This window comes from Rousettus aegyptiacus, unplaced genomic scaffold (genome assembly GCF_014176215.1).
Source record: "Rousettus aegyptiacus isolate mRouAeg1 unplaced genomic scaffold, mRouAeg1.p scaffold_m13_p_2, whole genome shotgun sequence".
Classification (NCBI taxonomy): domain Eukaryota; kingdom Metazoa; phylum Chordata; class Mammalia; order Chiroptera; family Pteropodidae; genus Rousettus; species Rousettus aegyptiacus.
In genome coordinates this window covers 111,392,813-111,412,551 of record NW_023416295.1, presented here as the reverse complement: position 1 = coordinate 111,412,551, position 19,739 = coordinate 111,392,813, and the positions used below count along the sequence as shown (strand labels likewise).

General features: G+C 38.5%; 1 protein-coding gene across 1 annotated transcript in view; it reads left to right on the top strand.

Moving 5' to 3' along the window:
- Nucleotides 1-1,530: 1,530 nt before the first annotated feature.
- NAV3 (neuron navigator 3) overlaps nt 1,531-19,739 on the top strand; it is a 718,003-nt gene continuing 699,794 nt past the window's right edge. Inside the window, exon 1 of the mRNA XM_036236231.1 lies at nt 1,531-1,768. The gene's annotated coding sequence lies outside the window, so the exon portion shown is untranslated. The remainder of the gene's footprint in view (nt 1,769-19,739) is intronic.

Sequence of the window (19,739 nt, the reverse complement as noted above, 5' to 3'; positions counted from 1 at the left end):
TAAATTCTTACACTCCATGCTAGACCCACTGAAGGGGAAAGTTGAACATGAGGATGAGGCCTAGAAATCTTTGTTTTAATAAGCCCTGCAGGTGATGCTGATGCATGCAGAAGTGTGAGAAACACTGTTCTCTACTATAATAAGAAATTTCACCATTTTCCTCAAGGAAACAGGGAACTATGTAATTGTTTAAGGCTTACCCTGGAAACAAGATAAAGGAAGAGGAAGATGGATGCATGGAGCAGGTGTGAGTATTACAGGTAAATCTGTAGGAAAATTTAAAGAAATTTAAGATACTGAAGACCCTGGAGTTAGAAAGTAACATTCTTACTTTGTGCAGGGCTCATAAAAATACCCAGTAGAATGCTGGAATTTATGGAGTGTCTACTACTCTATGCAAGTGATTCTGTGGAGTCAGTTTGGTTGACCCAGACAGGAGCACAGGGAGTGTCCCCTACTGCCTCCTTTCACCTCGGAAAAATTTGGGTTTGAACAGGGTACCACAAAGAGGGTATTTAAATATGTAAGGTAGTGAAAAATGATGGTTTCAAATAGCAAAATAAATTGATTGGATCATAATTTCTGGTACTCCAAGTAAATAAGTGGTGGAATTAAACCCTGTAAATTTATAAACATTCTATTTGGGCCGTATGGTGGAAATAGCACAAATCTGAGTAACAACAGTGAGAGAACTGCCATTTGAAAGCTAGGGATAGAAAAAGGCCAGACTAGATGCTTCTTTCTACTAGATTCTTGCTTATTCTCAGCAACAGAAGCAGCTTCCATTTATAGCTGTAGAGAAAAGGTGTTTCAGGCGAGAAGGTGATGTGGTGGATGATGCTGGACGAGAGGTTGGAATATAACTTCACGCCTGTTCTCCAGGGCTGGGAAGGAAGAAAAAAGGAGATGCTTCTTTGGTTGACAGAGGACGAGAAAGAGAGAGAGAAAAAGGTATTTGACCACTTATCTTCCTGCCACCACCTTCCCTCCAAAACTCGAGTCTTTGCTTAAAGTCTGATATGAAACAGGCAGTGAACCCCATTTGTCTCTATGTGCTTTCAATGAAAATAATAATAAAAATAATAAAAGGCAGCGCACAAGAACGGAAACGAGAGAGGCTGAAAATAGGTGTATGACTTGTTGAGCATACAAATCATTTCCCCCCTACTCTCCAAGGGAGGGGAAAAAAAATCCCTCTCTCTCTTTGCGGCTAGTGTTTGCAGGCTGAGGCTGGTCTTCACGTGGGAAACTTTTCCCACCGGGGCTGCTCCGTCCATTGCTCTCGGACGGAGTCGGTGGATGTCCTGCGTGCTCCTCTCGCAGGCAAGGGCCCAGACAGCGCCACGAGTCTGTCTCTTTAAATTCCAGCTGCGCGTCTGGGAAACAGCGCCACTCGCCGCCCAGGCCGGCTGGCGGCTGCGAGCTCGCTCGCTCGTTCGCGCTCCCGCTCCCGGCTGCGCGCCGCGGAGGGCTCGCTCTGCCCGCGGGCTGCTCGGCGGCGGCGGCGGCGGCGGGGCGGGGAGGCGCGGCCGGGCGGAGGAGGGAAGACGGAGCGAGCCGGGCCGGGAGAGGCGCCGCGCCCGGTCCCGCGCCCGGTCTCGCGCTTGGCGGCCCCAGCGGTTTCCTTTAGGGTGACAAGGATGTGCCTGGGTTGTGCGTGTGTTTTTTTCCTTCTCCTCTTTAAGACGATTTCCATAGTAACCTGATCAAGTGGCCCAATCTCGCAAACCTGAGTATTTCGGCGGCCCGCCGGCTTGACCTCAGTCAGGTAAGGCTGCAATCGCATTCTTTTCCATTGCAAACCGCTGCACTCCTTCCAAACTTCCTTTTGTGGAAAACCGCCCAGCTCAACGCAGCTCGGGGTATTTGCAACAGCGTGTTCCTTCCCAGGTGCCTGCCGCGGCTCCCCTGCCCTGCCGGTCCCCCAGGACCTGTGATCACGTTATTAAATTTTTTTTTGTGGGGGGTTGCTTCCTCCCTTTTTTGTTTTTCACATCTCTGTGCTCTTCTCGGCTTTTCCCCCGAGACTAGTGATGGGGGCGCGGGGAGAAGTCGAGGGCGGGGGTGGGTGGCGAGCGCGGTTCAGGGAGTGGCGGGCTCGGGTGGGTTGGCTGCAGTGGGATACTTTGAGCATCTCGGGGTTGCCTGCTCTGGGCTGGGGTATCCGGGAGTGCAGTCAGCACCAGGACGGCGGAACCCCGGAGCCCCACGTCTCCAGACGAGCGAGCGAGGGACGCAGGCTTGGGGGTGATGGAGCGCTCGGCTGGGTGGCTGGCGAGCGTCCATACATCATAGCTTTCCTGCCTCCTCCCCCTCCCTTCTTCGGGTTTTTCTCTCCGTTCTCATTTCCTTCTCCCTTTCCTCATCACCAGCTCCATTCTGTTCCTTTTCTTCCCTCTTTTTCCTCCCGTGGTTCCCTTTTCCTCTTTACCTCTTAAAAGAAAGGGGAATCGTTTGAACCTTTTCGTTCTACCAGCATGGGAAGAGCTATAAAACCTGCAGCGTGGCCACCCCAACCTGGTCGCTTTCAGACTCATCCTCATCCATCAACATATTTGTTTCCTGAGTTTATTGATCTCCCTCGATTCTGCAGAAATGCATTCCAAGCTGGGCGTCTGTATGTCAGAATCCCAGTTCTGCAGCTTGCTTCTGTGCTCCAAGTATGACATGTAAGGGCTGCATATGTTTTAAATCCATATCAGTTATTGGTATAAAGAAATCTATCTTTTAAAAAATCTAGTCTAATTCTAGAGAAAGTTGTCTCTTAAATTACTGATATACTCCTTCTCTTTTTTGAAATTTAATTTTAGGGGACTTGTAAAACAGTTTTTTCCTCTAGTTTGTAAGGAACATTAACTTCTTAATTATCTTCTTTTTGCACTTCCCAGTCATTGGAATGAGTAGGTCATAATTGAGGTTTAGGGTCTTGCTTCCCAAAGTCCAAGTTGGATGAACAGGCCAACCTTTGAGATGCTGTGAGAACCATGGGTCCAGACAGCTTGCCAAAGAATAGAAAAGGCAGAGCAACTCTTGTGTGAAATACATAACTAGATTCAGACTTTAGTGATGAAATGAAAATGCAGTAAAAGCAGATTTTTGATTTTGGTTCTTAGCCTGCATATATAACTAGGTAGGTTTAAGTTAATACTTATTTAAAAACTGAACCACTATACTATAGAACCCAATCTGCCTGGTTTATATTGAGACTCTTCCTCACTGTGGTTTTACTTTTTTTTTTTTCTTTGAACATAAGCTGTTTCATGTGAAAACAAAGGGATAAAACAGAGGATGGCTTCTGTTTCACCAGAAATAGGATTTATATGGATTTCTGTTTTGTTTCTCAAAAGATCTAGTTGTTATGCTCGCAAGTTTTCCTGAGGTCAAAATATTTAATGGGTGAAAACAATACTAATCAATGATTTTCCTCCACTATCAGTGGTGTAAACAGTTTACATAGAAAAAGGTCTCAGTTTTAGAGGGCTCCTCTTGCCTCCTTTCCTTTGTCTGCTTGTTTGTTTTTAAATCCAACTGTTAATATAGAATAAAGAATCTTGGGGCAATTAATGAATCAAGAAGAAGATAAACTACTGATAAAATGGAAAATATACCCAAACTAAAAAAGAGAAGAATTGCCATGCAGTTCCACACTGTCATATTTGTTTTTAGCCAATTAAGAAGCTGTAGGCTTAACATTATTTTCATCGTAGTTCTACACCTGTACTTTCTAAACTGGAGGTCATTTATCCATTCAGATGAATGTTGACATAAGACTTAAAATTCCTTTGCCAGTGAATCCAAAAAGCATGTTCCCCCCCCCCCCGCCCCAATATTTTGTTCTTCCTTCTAGTGACCAGTGATAATAGTAAGGGTCCTACATTATTGTTTTTACCTGATTTCTGATTTTGGTGTTTCCCGGTCGTGTGGGTTTCTCCTGACACATTTACAAGATGCTCTTGGCAGGCTGCATGGGACTTGAATACACAATTGATTGTAGATGCAGTAAAATCTTCATTTTTCTTGTTCTTGGTTTAGAGATGTCATGCTCTCCTGGACATTTGATGTTTTGGTGTGACTGCTCCTTTTTATGTGCGAATATATGTGAAGGATTTAACATAAAGCCTATTCTGATTAAATCTTGTATGATTTGAAGTTAAAAGGTATACTAGTGACAAGCCATAAATTACTTTCTTATTTATAGTACATTGGTCCTGAAACTGTTCTCCCCCCTTGTGATTGTATCTGTATAAGGATCATTTAATGAAAGGCTGGTAATGATGAATTATCTGTTTTTAAAAGGAAAAAAATCCCCTCAAATTTACTTATCTCAAGTAGTCATTTTCATGCAGAGAGATTAACAGGAATTTTTGATCTGATATTTTAATATACAGTATTGCTGAGCACTGCTAATTACCAAGAATATATATTGTTAATTCTGAAGTTAGTGTAAGAGTTTTCTGGAGAGCTGCAAGTGACTCATCTGTGTAACCCATGGCAACAGGAAATGGTTGTCCTGGGTGCAAGCTCAAGTGTGGACACAGATCCACACTTTATGATCATTAAGGTTCTTGATATGGAGGTGTGCTGGCTCCTTTCTATAGACTGATGTTAACTTTTTAACTTTTGTCTTAACAATGATTCCAAGGCCTACTTTTGCAGTTCCTCTCAGCTCCTCATTTACTTGAGAGTTAAAAATTCTTAGAAAACACAAGTTTAATGTTACCTTTTTTAATAGAAAATAATTCATAGAGAACTATGCGTGTGCATCTGACTTTGTATGTAGCTGGGATAATTAAAGTGAGAATATCGCCCAATCAAACATGAGAGGCTGTGTTGGCTTTAGAAATGTTAGGAGTCAGAGAGCTGTGTATTAAAGTAGGAGTTAGAGGCCAAGGTTATAGTCCCACTTTTCACTGCATCACAGTTATTCCTGTGGTGGCTTTCTTATTCACAGATGTCACTTAGCTTTGTTTTCTCCAGAAGAGAAATGGACATAGTAACCTTTTCCTGTTTTTGAATTCTCAAATATATATGAATATATGACATAATCACATATACACACTGGTATACATAGATAGCAGTGGTGGATCCTGAAAGACACACACACACACACACACACACACACACACACATACATTCAGAGGTAACAGACAAGTCTTCTAAATAGAGAGAGGAAATCTTTCTTTGTACAACTGACAGATGGGTAATGATGCTGAATATTTCTTTCCATTCAGGAGAAGGCGAACATATTACTCTGTATTCTATGGATATAGATAGTAGGTGGTCAGTGACTAATCATATGACATAATATGCAGAACTAAGTAATTTTGTCAGGTATCACTCTTTTACTTCATCTGAATGCAACTGAGAAATAAATTTTCCCCACTTTTTTTTTTTTAATCCATTTAAGTCATCTTCCTCCTACTACCCCATTTTATAAGGGAAAGTAATTTTCTATAAGGTTAAGTGGACCACAGGGTAGGAAAAGTCCCCAGGGCTATCCTTTTGCTCAGACTTCATTTTTCCTCCCAAGTCTGATTGTCAACAATAATATCTGATATGAGCCTCCAGTGGTGATATTTCCATAGGTCATGGTCCTTTTCTGTCTCAGATGAAATCTCTCAGGACAAGCATTGCAGTAGCATAGATTCTGAATTTAATGCATCATTCAAGTTGGTTATGTAACTCAATGGTCTTGTATTAAAAAAAAAAAAAAGAAACGCTCCAAGTCTTTAAAATTATATGTATTTACTATTCTCTTGTTTAAAATGGTTTAAAGGCAGCTCATTCATATCATTAGATTTTACAAGGTTCTGTGTAATGATAACTTTTTGGTAATCTATGCAACATTTTCATGAGAGGGATAGCAGTTGGGACAATTGCTAGTTGCGCTTGTTTGGGTAAGTACTTGAACTAATGGGGACCTAGAGATTTCAAAGTCTGGAAACACTGTCAGTGACGTAGAGCCAGAGTTATCTTGAGAATAGAAGGGAAAGTCAATGTTTTGACAAGAAGTGATTTATAACAGTTCAGGTATAGTCAGGAAGATTTGAAACAAACTTTTTTGTTTCACCTTGTTTTGAATATATATGGTCAATTTATGTATACAATTGTGGGCCTCATATCCATCTTTCAGTTTTCTCTATTGGGGAATATCATCTAAATCCCTAACTTGGTGGCTTTTGACTTTTATATGCAGGTTTGTAGGTATAACATTGAGGAAGATATGGTACTTTTTATATGCTAATATTGCAAGTACAATTATGACCACCAAGTCATATCATTGAGAATTTTTTTTTACCAATCAAAAGCAACATTCATATTATTGAATGCCTTCTTATGATATCTTATGAAGATGGGATCAAATACCATAGCTATGTGATTGTATTGATTCATTTTAAGGCAGTATTGCATAGCACGTAAAGAGGTAGCTTTTGGGGTAGACTGGCTGAATTTAAATCTCATTTCTGCCACCAAATAGGTAGGTTATCTTTCATAATTTTCTTAATTTGAGTCTCAATTTCCTCATCTTTTAAATAGTTGCTGAGAAGGACTTTGTGAAGTTTAATGAGAGAATATATTAATATATTTAAGAGTGCTCCTGGCATGTAGTTAATATTCATTGCATATTCACTATTTTTATTGCTGTTGATGCTGCTGTCTTTGAAATGTATCAGAAGGCCACAGGTATTTTTCTGTTTAGGTTCATTTTTCCTTCCAAGTCTGAATGTTAATATAATACTTGTTGCATAGGAGCTGTACTACTTTCTTCCTTTCCCTCTCCCATGCTCCTTAGCTTTTCTGTATAGTTTCAAGCTGAAAATAATAGTCAAGTGCCTACGAGATAAGAATATACTGTGTTTGTTTGGAGGGGAATCCATACTTGTTGTTTCCAGAAAAGCTTATCTTAATCATATTTATATGTGGTCTCAATTCTATCAATGGATTTTTAATTCACACATTGAAACTCTATATCAGGATTAGCTGCAGTAGTAACAGAACATGTCAATTATAAGAAAAACCTGACAAACAAAACTTCTAGCTTTAGTATTATTGTTTACTCATAAGCTATAACTGCCCCCTATTACCCTATTGTACTCTTAAAACTACAAGCTTTAATTAAAGAAGGTTGCTGAATAATTTTTTGTGAAGTCACTTGGTATCTCATCAATGAGATGCCATTTAAAGATGTGATGTTTTACCCTTTTTTTTTTTTCTGCGTGAGTTTCAATATTAAGAACTGCGTTGCATAGGTAACTCTATATATTGAGGGAATGTCCTCATCTGCAAAATGAATGTATTGGCTTCATGCTCTTTAAAATTGTTTTGTTGTAGAAAGTTTGGATTTCCATGGACCCAGCATTCAGCTTCAACAAATTAGGTAACCTCTTAAGATCCCTTCTGATTCTGTGATGTTTTTGACCATGGAAATTCTAATCCACACTAGTTTTGAGGATCTAGAATATGTGCTTTTCAAATAAATTGATATTACTATGAATAATATTGACACTAAAATAGTATAAATTATAACAGTATTTATTGGTAAGTCCATAAAATAATATACACAAAATGATACACGAGAAATGTGTTGAACTGAGCAAGTGCATTGTCAGAGTTAAAAAATCTAGGATTAGATTGGTTCAAAAGACATTTATTATATGCCTCCCCCACAGAGTTTACAGGATGTCATCTAGTAGCCTTATTCATTCCATATTATCATATTTAAGAATGATTTTCAAGAAATTGGGCTACAACAAATAGTTCTAAAACTATGTTGAGTGTTATCTTTTATTTAGAAGCTCATTTCAAGATTGTAATAGCCAGCCTCCAAGGCAGTCCCTGTGATCCTTGCCTGTTGCTTTCATGCCCTTGTGAAATCCCCTCCTACATTATATTAGAGTGTTCTGTGTGATCGATAGAATGCGGCAGAATTCTAGAATGTGGTGGACATGAGGGTATGTGACTTCTCAGGCTAAGTCATAAAAGATACTACCACTTTCACTTTGCTCTCTCTGATGACACACTCTGGGAGAAGGCAGCGGCCATGTTGTAAGGACACTCAAGCAGTCCATAGAGCAAGGAAGTTAGGCCTTCTTCTAACAGGAGCCGCTTTGGAAGACGGTCCCTTAGCCCAGTAAAGTCTTCAGGTGACTGCGGTCCTGGGAAACAGACTGACTATATCCTCTTAAGAGACCACAAGCCAGAATCACTTAGCTAAGCTTTTTCTGAATTCCTAACCCACAGGAACTCCGTGAGTTATTACATGTTCATTGTTTGAAACTGCTAAATTTTGAAGTAATTTGTTATGTAACAGTAATATAAAAACCTTAAACTCCCTCATGGTTGTTAAAGTACTAGTTATTATTTATATAGATAGATAGAAGTGCTAGTTAACAGACTTCTAGTTGACAGAATGCTGTTTAAATCTGCATGTACCACATTGAATTACACTTTTAACTCCTCAGAATGAATCTTTTGTGGACATTATCCATAATTAAATGAGGGCAGAAGACACGATGTCCCCCATTAGTCGCTAACCTGGAACTAATCCCAACCCTTCCTTTTGGCAATGTATCTGTTAAAAATTCAACTATTTTGGAAGTTTGAATGAAAGCAGGGACTAGGGGGTGAGGACTGGGACATGTTTTGGCTGATACTTGGGTAAACTTTGAGATGGTATCATAGTTTATTTTCAGATTAGGCCCCCCCCCACCAAAAAAGAGAACCTCCCATCCCCAAAATACACATATAGAAAGGCCTTTATGATTTAGGCTTTCATTGTCACAGAAGCTGTTATTCTGTTACCCATGGAACAAGGCAAGATTAAAGTGTCTCAAATAAAATGTGCCCAAAAAGAGCCCCTGATAACATTGCTGGTGTAGCCATTCTTTGTGAATTTGTTCCTTGGACTTTTGCATATATTGCTAGGTTTTCCTTCTTCAGCTTGGCTATGGATTGCATGTATCAATCTGTTTTTCTCATTGTTATATATATTACAAGTTTAACAAAATCTAAAAATTGGATAATTTTGTAGGTAGAATAGACTCCGTGTAAGTATAAAGTTTATCTCAAATGGTGTGGATCAGAGAACCCTCAAAGGACAATAACCTCACTTTTTAATGTCATGAATCTGGTTAATTTTATCTATATAAATTTCCATCCCATAAAAATTTAAAAAGTGACTGAATCTTTTATATATATGTGTGTGTTGTAGGTGCTAGGAACCTTGGAGAATACTGTCTTTGAGCCTGTAGATTGGTGCAAATAGTAGGTCCCTTTCATAAATGAGCTACAAGTGATACGGTTGGGAGCATAAGATTTTAGTACTTTTGCTGTTTAATTTATTAGGTAAGGTAACTAATAGGATTCTTGCCCCCAAGATTTTTTTCCGGTCCCTGGTTATCTTCATATAAAACAGAGATGGTGTTCATTGACCTGCATCAATATCACACTCTTCAAGAATTGAAATTGATTTTTTTTTATTCTTGGCATATACATTTCCTATTTGAACAAGCATTACCTGGAAGGACTTGGGAAAACCAATGAGCAGTCATTCAGGAATTGGTTTTTAGGACATCAGAAATGAGTTGGTTCACAAGCTCAAGAGAAAGTTAATGAAATCAGTAGCTTTTGATATATGTTTTTTTTTTTTTTTTTTTTTTTTATGTTTGAGCACAGTGTGCAATAAGAACTACCTTTGGAATTGAGGATAAATGACACAGATCTGATTTTGGTGTTCTTCATTAAATATGTAGAAATAAAACCACTCTTAGCTGATCGGTGAAAAGGATATGTGGCAGATTATATAGTGTCTGGGAGTGTTTTCCTAGATGTCTTTTGATAAATGTGCTATTGTTGGATAATGTGTCACCGTTTTCCCATCTTGTGTGCTTGTTTTATGTGCTTTGCATATTCGGCATTGGATTAATTTACCTCATGAAGTAAAAGTGACGTTTAAATACAAAGTTTATAGATATATTAATTGCCTTCTACATTGCGACGAGGGTAACAGGGGCACAGAAATGAATAAGACAGTGTCCTTGCCTTGGAGGAAGTTGGATTGTATTTAATTTTTAATCTTTATTTTTCCAGAGAGTTAGGCTGGAATAGCTACACTTCACGATTTATTATGGTCAGGCTGCTCTCAACACAAGATTGGGTTGAGTTGTGTTACCATAATTGAGAGTTATCCTGTGTTCTACACTGTTAATGAATGTTAATGCTTTCGAAGGTCTCCTAGATATGGTCTGAATAACCGCAAAGGCTTTTCTGCCTACAGCAGATAAACTCTCAATGTCACAGGAAGTCGCTTTAGAATTTATGCCATTATCTATAGCTTTTGCCCTTTTTTTTTTTTTTTTTTTTTTTGCCAGCTAACTAATAATGTCTGTTCAAGGTATTCCCTATGGGGCCAATGTCTGTATCATATGTTGGAAATATATATTTTTCCCTGCCAGAGTGGAAAGACATTCATCATCTTTTCAGTGAATTTCCTGATATTTGTGCTTTCTAATGTTTATTTTAAGCATTGAGGTGGGGTTTTGATAGTAGTATGTTAGAATCCCAGAGATACCTGAACCTACCCCGCCCATCACCTCTGTCCCTGTGCAGGGTTACAGGAAAGGCATACATAGGTGATGTCAGCCAAAGGATAACTGGAGTGCCACATTATTAATAGCTTGAGATGGTGCCAGTTACCCCAGTGCAGGGCTCTTTGGAAAAAGGAGCACATACTTTAGGCTTGAGTCCAAATACATATATTTTTAGCCTTGATATACTCTTAATAAGGAAGTCCAAAAGAGAAAGAAATGGTCATGCTCCAAGAGGGGTTCTAATTTCAACTTAACAGCCATATAAAACTAGAAATTCGAAAGAGAAAGAGGGAGTAGGCCTTGGTTTTGTGCTCTTTAAAGCATAATGACCCTGCATACTCATTTTTATGGTCTAGTCATTGTTTTTGGATCGGACCTATTAGTTGAGCAATTTACTCCTTTGAATGGATGGACAGAGGTGGCTCTGGTGAGGAGGGAGAGATCCACCAGTATGGATAAATCACGGTATAGATCAAAGCCACTTATCTGAAACCCTAAGGAAAGAATATTTCAGAATTTGGACTCTTTCATGTTTTAGAAAAACAATAGAATGTTTGCGCGTGTGTGTGTGTGCCCAATCTAATTGCAAGGGTCCTTGAAAATAGAGAACATTTCCCAGCCAAGGTCAGAGGAGATGTGATCATGCTGCCTTTAAAAATAGAGGGAGGGGATCCTGGGTGAAGACAGTTAGGTGGCCTCTAGAAGCTGGAGAAGACAAGGAGACAAGTTTTATTTAGAGCCTCCAGAAAGGAATGCAATCCTGCTGACGTTTTGATTTTAGCTTAGGGAGACCTGTAGGTCTTCTGAATTCCAGAACTGTAGGACAATAAATTTGTGTTATTTTAAATGTTTAATTACTTGTCATAACTCATTACAGCAGCTGTGGAAAACTAATACAGTGAAATAAAGACTATAATCTTAGCTTCCTTCAGGTCTGGCTTTGAAAAACCTTTGGGGTTTCAGAGCTTTTCGGATTATGAATTGCTCTTGGGTAGTATAGACCTGTAGAAAGAATCAGAAATCTTAATATTTTAACTGGAAAACCTTTAGGTGTTAAATTTTTTATCATGGGAGAAATTGCTCCTTAGGAGGAAGCCTTTTAATTGTTACCATTCTAATACTTGAGCCTTTGCTGATTTTTTATATTCACTTTCATTGCCTTTATGAATCTTACACTGGTTGATAATAGCTGTGGCCAACTTGGCTGACCAGGGACCTCAGTTTACTATAAGTCATATTAAGGTGATATATGTGCAGGGGCTCCGACTTTAAAGTACTATCCAAATGCACATTGGTCCTTGTTGATAGTATTCGTTATTGAGCAGCTGTCTCCTGTCCCTCCTTCCTTCTGGTGCATTTGGGGTTGGAGGGGAGGAAATACTGCAGGACAGTTTTGTAAATGTGGCAATAGTACTGCCTCTTCCTTCTGGCTGCCAGAAATCCTCCCCCAAATCCCAAGTCTCTACAGAGTGTGTGGCTCCAAGGGAGAGGGCGTCTAGGATGACTGTCTCACCACAGAAAGGCTGGATATCCTTGGGCTCATCGTCAACCATTTAGCATTAAAATTTTAAGTGGCCACTTCTCATGGCAAATATCCATGGCAAAATCTACATAAGGAAAGTTTTCCAGAAAATATCCCACAAAGTCTAAAGCATATTTTAGAATACAGGGCAGCAGCTCACACTGAAATGCAGTATTCTCTTGCGATGCTGTGCTGTCGTGTATTCCATAATTATGAAACGGTGGTAGTTGTCAGACTCACGTTTGAAGGTTGTGTTTTCAAGGAGATATTTCAGAATGAGGGTACTAGCTCTGATTCAAATGAAAATGCCAGCTTCAAGCATGTACCTTGCACTGTCCTTGATCTGTAGCTGAATCTTCAGGAACATCAGTTGTCCTATTGATTCATTTGATGTCCAGGTGCTGGGAGAGTGAGTCTTACTTTGTTTGTGTGGCACCCTGTGTGTAGTGCATTGCTGTTTTTCCTTCCTTTTCTAGAAAAATTGGTAGGTATTGAGGTGTCGTTATGATGAAATGTGCAAATCCAAACTTTTTTTCTTGCTAAAGGTGTATATATTCTCTTCACCCCAACATCCACATTGCCCTACTGATAACACAGTGTGTTTTTTCCACCAACATTTTCAGTATGTATTTGAAGTCTTTTCTTAGCTTTTGATAAAAGTGATTGTAACTCAAATACAACTTTACAACTTTCTCTAGACAAGTGGCTCTTTTGAGACCGTATGTCTATGTAATCAATAATGAGATGGCTATTTATGCAAGATTTTAAATAGTTTTATCTAAATCAGAGCACAAGTGAAAATCTAGCTTATTAAGAATTCTGGAGAGAAATTTTTTCATTTGAAATTTATCTTGGAATTGCTATGATACATCATCATAAATTACTTTTAACATTTATTATCTTTACTGAATTTTAGTTGAAGTATACATTTAAAATAGTTTCAGAACCTAGAGAGTGCCTTATTCTTTATACTATAATATATTGTACTCTCAGTTATATGCTAGGGATGAGTGGGGGTGGGGCGGAGAAGATGTACATTTTGTCCTTAATGAGTTTATATCTAGCAGGTAAGGTAAGACTCGTACAAAGGAAAAGGCGGAAAGTTCTGTAGACAAGCACAAGTGTCCACTGAGAGGAACAAGAAAGGAGTGGCGGGCGTCTTCTGGACTAGGAAAATGCAGAATGCTTCATGGAGGAAGTGGCATTTGAACCATGAAGGGTGGCATTTGAGCTACGAAGGTAGAGGAGAGATATTCTACCTGGGAAATGGGGTCGTAAACTATTCAAGCAAAATTTAATCTGTTCCATGACACATGGGCCTCCAGGCCTTGGTCCCGTCTCTTGAATCTGTCCATCTTCACCTCACATTCCAGCTGCATTGAGCTACATGTAGTGTCCTACAAGTGTCATACTCTTTCCACATTGTATAGAAACTATACCTGCTTCAGTTTCTGTACAATGAGATTTCCATTTTTTTTTTTTCAACCCACTTTAAGACATAGAAACTACTCTCTGTAAATCGCATTTTTATAGTTGTCTTGTCAGCTACAATGTACTAGAATTCCAGAACTTGTATGTAGGGGATGTTTGTTGTTCAGCTTCACTAATGCCACCTATACATTTGTCCCCTTGCTTATTCTTGAAACATGTCTATTGGTGAAAAGACAAGGATGACAGAAAAAGTAGTTGCTCTTAAGAAGGTCACTGCTGGTGAGAGTCTGACAAATAGTTTAATATGATACTTTCATAGTCAAACTAAATGTATGAAGAAGGTGCATGGGAAGGCAAAAGTGGGAGTGACCCTTCTTTCTGGAGGCTGGGCGTCAGGGAAGGATGTCCAGAGAGAAGATGCTTGAACTGAGTCATCAAAGATGAGTGGGAACCTGCCAGATGGACAAAATGGAGTAGGATGTTTCAAGATGTGATTCTGCAAGTGTGCAGAGACACAAGGGAACATGAAAAGTTTGGGAACAATCAGTGTCCACAAGCAAAAATGTGTGCGTAGGGCAGGGACAACATGATGAAGCTGGAAGGGTAGGCCCCCCAGGGACTATAAATTCTAATTTGAGGAGTCTGCATTTTATTCTGGAGGTAGCAGTGATCATTGAAGAATGTTAAACAGGGAGGTCATATATATAATTCCCTTTGAGAGCAGGTATCAGGATTATACAATCTTAATATAAAACTGTTCAATAAGAAGCAATGCTGTCTGTCAGGTAAGAGCTGAGTCTTCACAAACGATAACATTTCTTGTAAGCCGTGTGAGTGTAGACAAATTACCTAGCCTCTCCAGATCTCAGTTTCTTTATCTGCAAAGTGGGAATGATAATAGCACCTGTCTCAGGAATTGATGTGAGAATTAGGTGGGCTATTGTTGCTAAAGAAACCAACTATTATAAAAAATATACAGTAACTAAGTATACATTTACTGTACATTTTGATTTCATTAAGAATGAAGACTAGATGTACAAGGAGAAGATGGCAATGGGGGAACTTAAAATGTCCTTAAGAGTCATTTGCAGTGTGTATTGTTTTAACTTCATAAGATGAAAATCCATGGGCTGAATTTTAAATATTTCTTGAAATCTGCGATGGTCTGTTTACCCACCTTAGGGGAAACATCATTAGAAAATGAAATGTGGTAGAAATTAAAGATGAATTGCTAATGTGGCAAACAGCACATGAGATCCTGACTGGGATTAGCCAAAGATGGGGGAAGTTATTGAAATCCCACTCCACAGGTAGCATTATTGTGTCCCAATATAGGCAAAGGTAGAGTCTTCCCGTGAGGCAGTCTACCCCAAACGGGGAACGTCTGAGAGTGACAGAGCTGCTTCCCTTGCCATGGCTCAGTTGGTCCAGTGCAATATGGCTGATGCCTGGGCCACCAGAATGGTGTAAAGTTTTGCCATGGCTTCTGCTTGTCGGGAAGGTCAAGTAATTATCAGTGAAACATAGATAACCAAAAATCTGTGTGTGTGAATATTCACTTGAAAAATCCCTCACGTGCTATGTAGACCTAGATATTATGGTTCAGCTAGTAGTAATGATTTCTATGTAATAGAAATTTTCAGAAAAGAGTGAGACACATTTTAGTGCTTCAACTGGTAAAAAAATGTTGTTTGTGAAATCACCAACAACATTCTAACAATGCGAGAACGATTGTATATCAAGATATATTATACATATATATATATATATCTCATTGGTCTTTCTGTTAGTAAAAAGTTAAGTAATATTTTTATAAAACATCAAGATAAGGTGATAGTTCATAGCATATTTATGGTTTTATTAATTGATAATTATTTTATTTGCTATTAAAATATTTTGAATTATCTATTACTGAAGCAAGATTTTAAGGTAATAACCATGATAATTTTTTTTTGGCAGGGGAATGGTTTTAATTCCGTGATTTTCCAATTAACATTGAAACATTCTATCTCATCAGATTAATCTAAACAGCAGGACTTTCAAATGTTTGTGGCTTCTCATATAATCTGTCAAATGTACTACAGAGTTGAAGTCAGACATCGGTCCTTTTTGCTGAGCAGTTACTCAGGACTGAATGATGAAGAACTGTCACTCTTCCAGTCACAGGAATCATGAGCACCAAAGGAGGGCATGTCTAGAAAAGTTTTTAATGATGAGCTGGTGCCATTAATGAAAAAGAAGTGGGTAGTTAATTATAGATCTGAGCCCTGAAAAATTAACCTCTAACACATATTATTAGTTTCATTTTTTGCTTAGACTTAACCATTTAATTTTTTGATAAGCAGTTTATTGCCCTCTAAAAGATATTTATATGAGAAAAATGCTTCTTTTGTGTGTTGCTTACCAGTGGCCACATTATGGTTTTCTCGTTTGCGTTCTGAACTCAATCTGAGGGCTCTTGTTAGGAACCTGTACAGTATAGATTTATTTGTAAAGGAGGACATATTGTATTGAACTTCAGGATTCAATGAATTCTATGAATTAGAAGGATGACCTTGCAGACAGAAAAGGATTTCATTGTATGTTTTCCCTGCTTTCAGTGTAATAGAATTTGTGTTTTATGCCTCATATTCAGCGTCTCTCTCTCTCTCTCTCTCTCTCTCTCTCTCTCTCTCTCTCTCTCTCTCTCTCTGTGTGTGTGTGTGTGTGTGTGTGTGTGTGTGTTGCATTGAAAGAATAGATTGAAATTCAGCACTTAGGTAGCAGGACAATAAATTGACTGAGTTCTGATTGTGAAGATTCTGCTGCTACATTTTACCTCCTGTCATGCTCCGCAAATAAATAATCCCATTTGCATTTCAGCCTCCAAATGTGCTTACATCTTTGGGCATGATGGGAATACCATGTGGGCAAATGGTTTTATTGTGAGAATCCTAGTTATATGGATTTTTATTTCTTGTGTCTGTAGCCAAGGAATGTAAAGTCTGCTTTTGAGTAGATATTAAAGCTTTGCTGGACCGAAGGTGGTAAAATAGAGGGGGGTGGAAGAATTGAATTGCCAGTGTCTCTTTCTAGGAGAAGCACAATTCACAGCCTTGTGCTAGAGTGAGGAGGGTTTGGAAGCATCAAAATGATCAGGCCAAACTGTAAAATTCTAACAATTTACTGCTAATTGATTAGTTGTATGTATACGGAGGGACAGTTACATACTATTCCAGTCAACTGCCATTTTTTGTAAGTTTATCTGACTTTTAAACCAGATTCATTTGCTGCCAGTTCAGAGTTTTATTCTGCATGAGAGCCCGATTGATTTGACCAAGAACTGAGTCTCCATGATAGCTAGTTGTGACAATGGGAAGTAAATTAAAATAGCCTATGGCCAGGGTTAGGCCATCTCTGAGAGATAATAGAAGAGCCCCAAAAGACCTGGTGACTGAAAGGGCTCAAATTCTATTATTTACTTAAAACAAATTATAAAAAATGGTAGCATTTAAAGTACATGAGCTACAATAAAACATTTCTTCTTTCTGTAAATTAGAGAAAATCTCTATGTAGACTAAAAAAGGATATTTTACTGTTCCTATGACAGTTTATTGCTAACAGGGAAGACCTATGTGATGTTTATTACTTTGTTACATTTATATAGTTCTTTTGCTTTTTTTCTGAAGTACTTTAGCATTTGATGGTTTCAAGTTTGGAAGGTACATTGTACATGTATTTGCCCCCAGTTAACAAGTAACTTAAATGGAGTAAAGTTCAGTGGTTTATTTGAATTCACAAAAGTGGTTGGTAGAGTGGAATTAGAACACAGTTTTGCTAATGTCTAGATTTTTGAATTGACATCTATAATTAAGAAAAGCATATAGTTGCTAAGCTGGTGAGGCAGGGATTCTGCTACTCATTACTTCTGGGGCCTTCTCAGCCACAGTAGGACTTTAGGTTTACCTCTCCAACACTGAGGGAAGCCATACATATTTTAAAATCAGGAATGGCAGTTGAAGGGGGGAAAAAAAGCGCATGATCTGTTTATTTTATTAGGGAGGTATAGATGGAAGGAACTATCCTTCTGCAAAAACACTTCCCTGCTTGTGTTTTGGGGTCAGTGTGTCTCATTTTTGACACAGGCTTCTGCAAAGTCAAGAGTGATGGTGAATTATGGTTCCTTGATGCAGTTTCTTCCATTTGTGGTATTTTTTGTTTCTATTCTCACTGTAAATGATCATTATAGATAATTCAAACATTTTTTTTCCTCAGGATTTTGTTATTTAAAATATCACGTTATTTCATTCTTGAAAGGGCCTAATAAAATCTGCCTCTGGAATGAATAAATACATTATTATAGGTGCCGAATTATTTAAATAGGGATGTTTATCTCCTTTGTGAGTAAAGATTTATTATCTCCAACACAAGCACTGTCATTTGAAGGGTTTGAATGTGTCCTTCAATCAGCTCAGGATTGCTTTGTTTAGCTAGGGTTCAATCAAATACCACTTTTAATCAACTAATTACAAAAAGCAGATCGTGTTTTCCTGCCAAGCAAATGACTGGGGAGGAAAAAGTCTGAGTGTATAGCTCTGAATGTTCTCCCCACCAACAAAATAGTCCTCTGAGAGAACCTTGTGAACAAGGTTAAAGTTGCCCTAAATTTTCAAATAGTTGCTCCTTATTTAAGGAGGAATGTGGGAGCATTTGGTTGTGTTCAGGAAAGAAAATTAGTTTGGCATCCCCGCCCTCCCCACCTCCATCTCTGCCATTGAATTCTCTAATCTCTATGTTTCCCTTTCTGCATTAATCTTTTATCTTCAAGTCTTCCAGTGTCTTGAGGCTCAGGAGGCTAAGAGCAGGATCTTTCTCCTTGGCAACATCATCAGTCATAGGGACAATTTCCTGGTCCTTTTAGAAAAGTGTTCAACCTTCCTGTGGCCTTTCTTTAAAACCATATATTTGTATATGGCTTTAGATATTTCTGAAAGACCTTAACGCGTACAGTTCTACCAAGTTAGTAGTATATATGTTTACCTCACTGAGGCTAAGAGATTTGTACAAGCAGGTTAATGTTGGAGTGGAGACAGGAATGCAGATCTGTTTCCTTTCAGATGTTTGCATTTGAAGTAGGAAATTCAAAAGTAATGCAATTGCCAAGGTGAAATAATCTATTCATCTTCCTATTTACAGTGCAGCCTCAGTTACAATAGGAAGTCATATCTCACTTAGGCATCTATTACACTGAGCACATGCAATAAATATTTTTTTAAAGCTGCAAGAATTGAAAAAATAACATATTGTTCTAATCCAGGGACTATTGGAAGATATGCTATAGATTTTCTCATTGCTGTTCCATTGTTTATTGCCTACTTTACTATTTAGTTTTTCTTCTGGCACCAGAAAGGTTTTATCTGAGCATTAGGAAAATAGCAGAGATTGATAAGATTTTCTCGCGTCAACAATTTAGCATAGTACTAGGAACTTGGGAACTTATGTTATTGGGAGTATACTGATAAGAGGCTTGTCATAATCCTTGTTCTTTTCTCCCTGCATTTGTATTTTCTAGGCTGGCCTCTGGATGCAGAGGCAGCATGGCTGTGCTGAGGTGACATGGCTGGGTCAGCGTTTCTAGGGCAACGCATAGTCTCATTTTGAGTGAGTTTCAAAAGTCTGTTTCCCCTGGCTAGCAAGAAGTCTTATTTGGATGGTAATGGCCCAAATGGGACTTGGTCCTCAGGGTTAGAGGGAAAGGCAGAGCCCTTTCCAGGGAGGCACAAAATAAGGAATGTTCTATAAACAAACAAGGGACCCTTCTGAGAGGCGATAGTGGGAGGTTAGGGGTGCCAGCCCTAAAGAGTTGTCATGCAACACCTACGGTAACGTTTATCAACTCACAGTACTTCTAAAGATGGAAGAAGCCATATATACATGTCCTAAGATTCATAGGAATGCTTTATGGAAACAAGTAGGAAATTGCTCTGAAATCTCATATGTCATATTAAAACAAATGTAGATTTTTGCATTTCACTTTATAATTTTGTGTTATTATTTACATTACTCAAAAATAAGTAAAATTGAAAATCTAAAGGCAAGGGCCCTGTTTATACTAGGAATTCTCATATTCTCTGGTACATGTTTCTGGGTCATTTCCAGACAATTTTTATACTTCAATTTAAGTCATAATTCTACTGAAAAAAAAAAATCCAACAGTC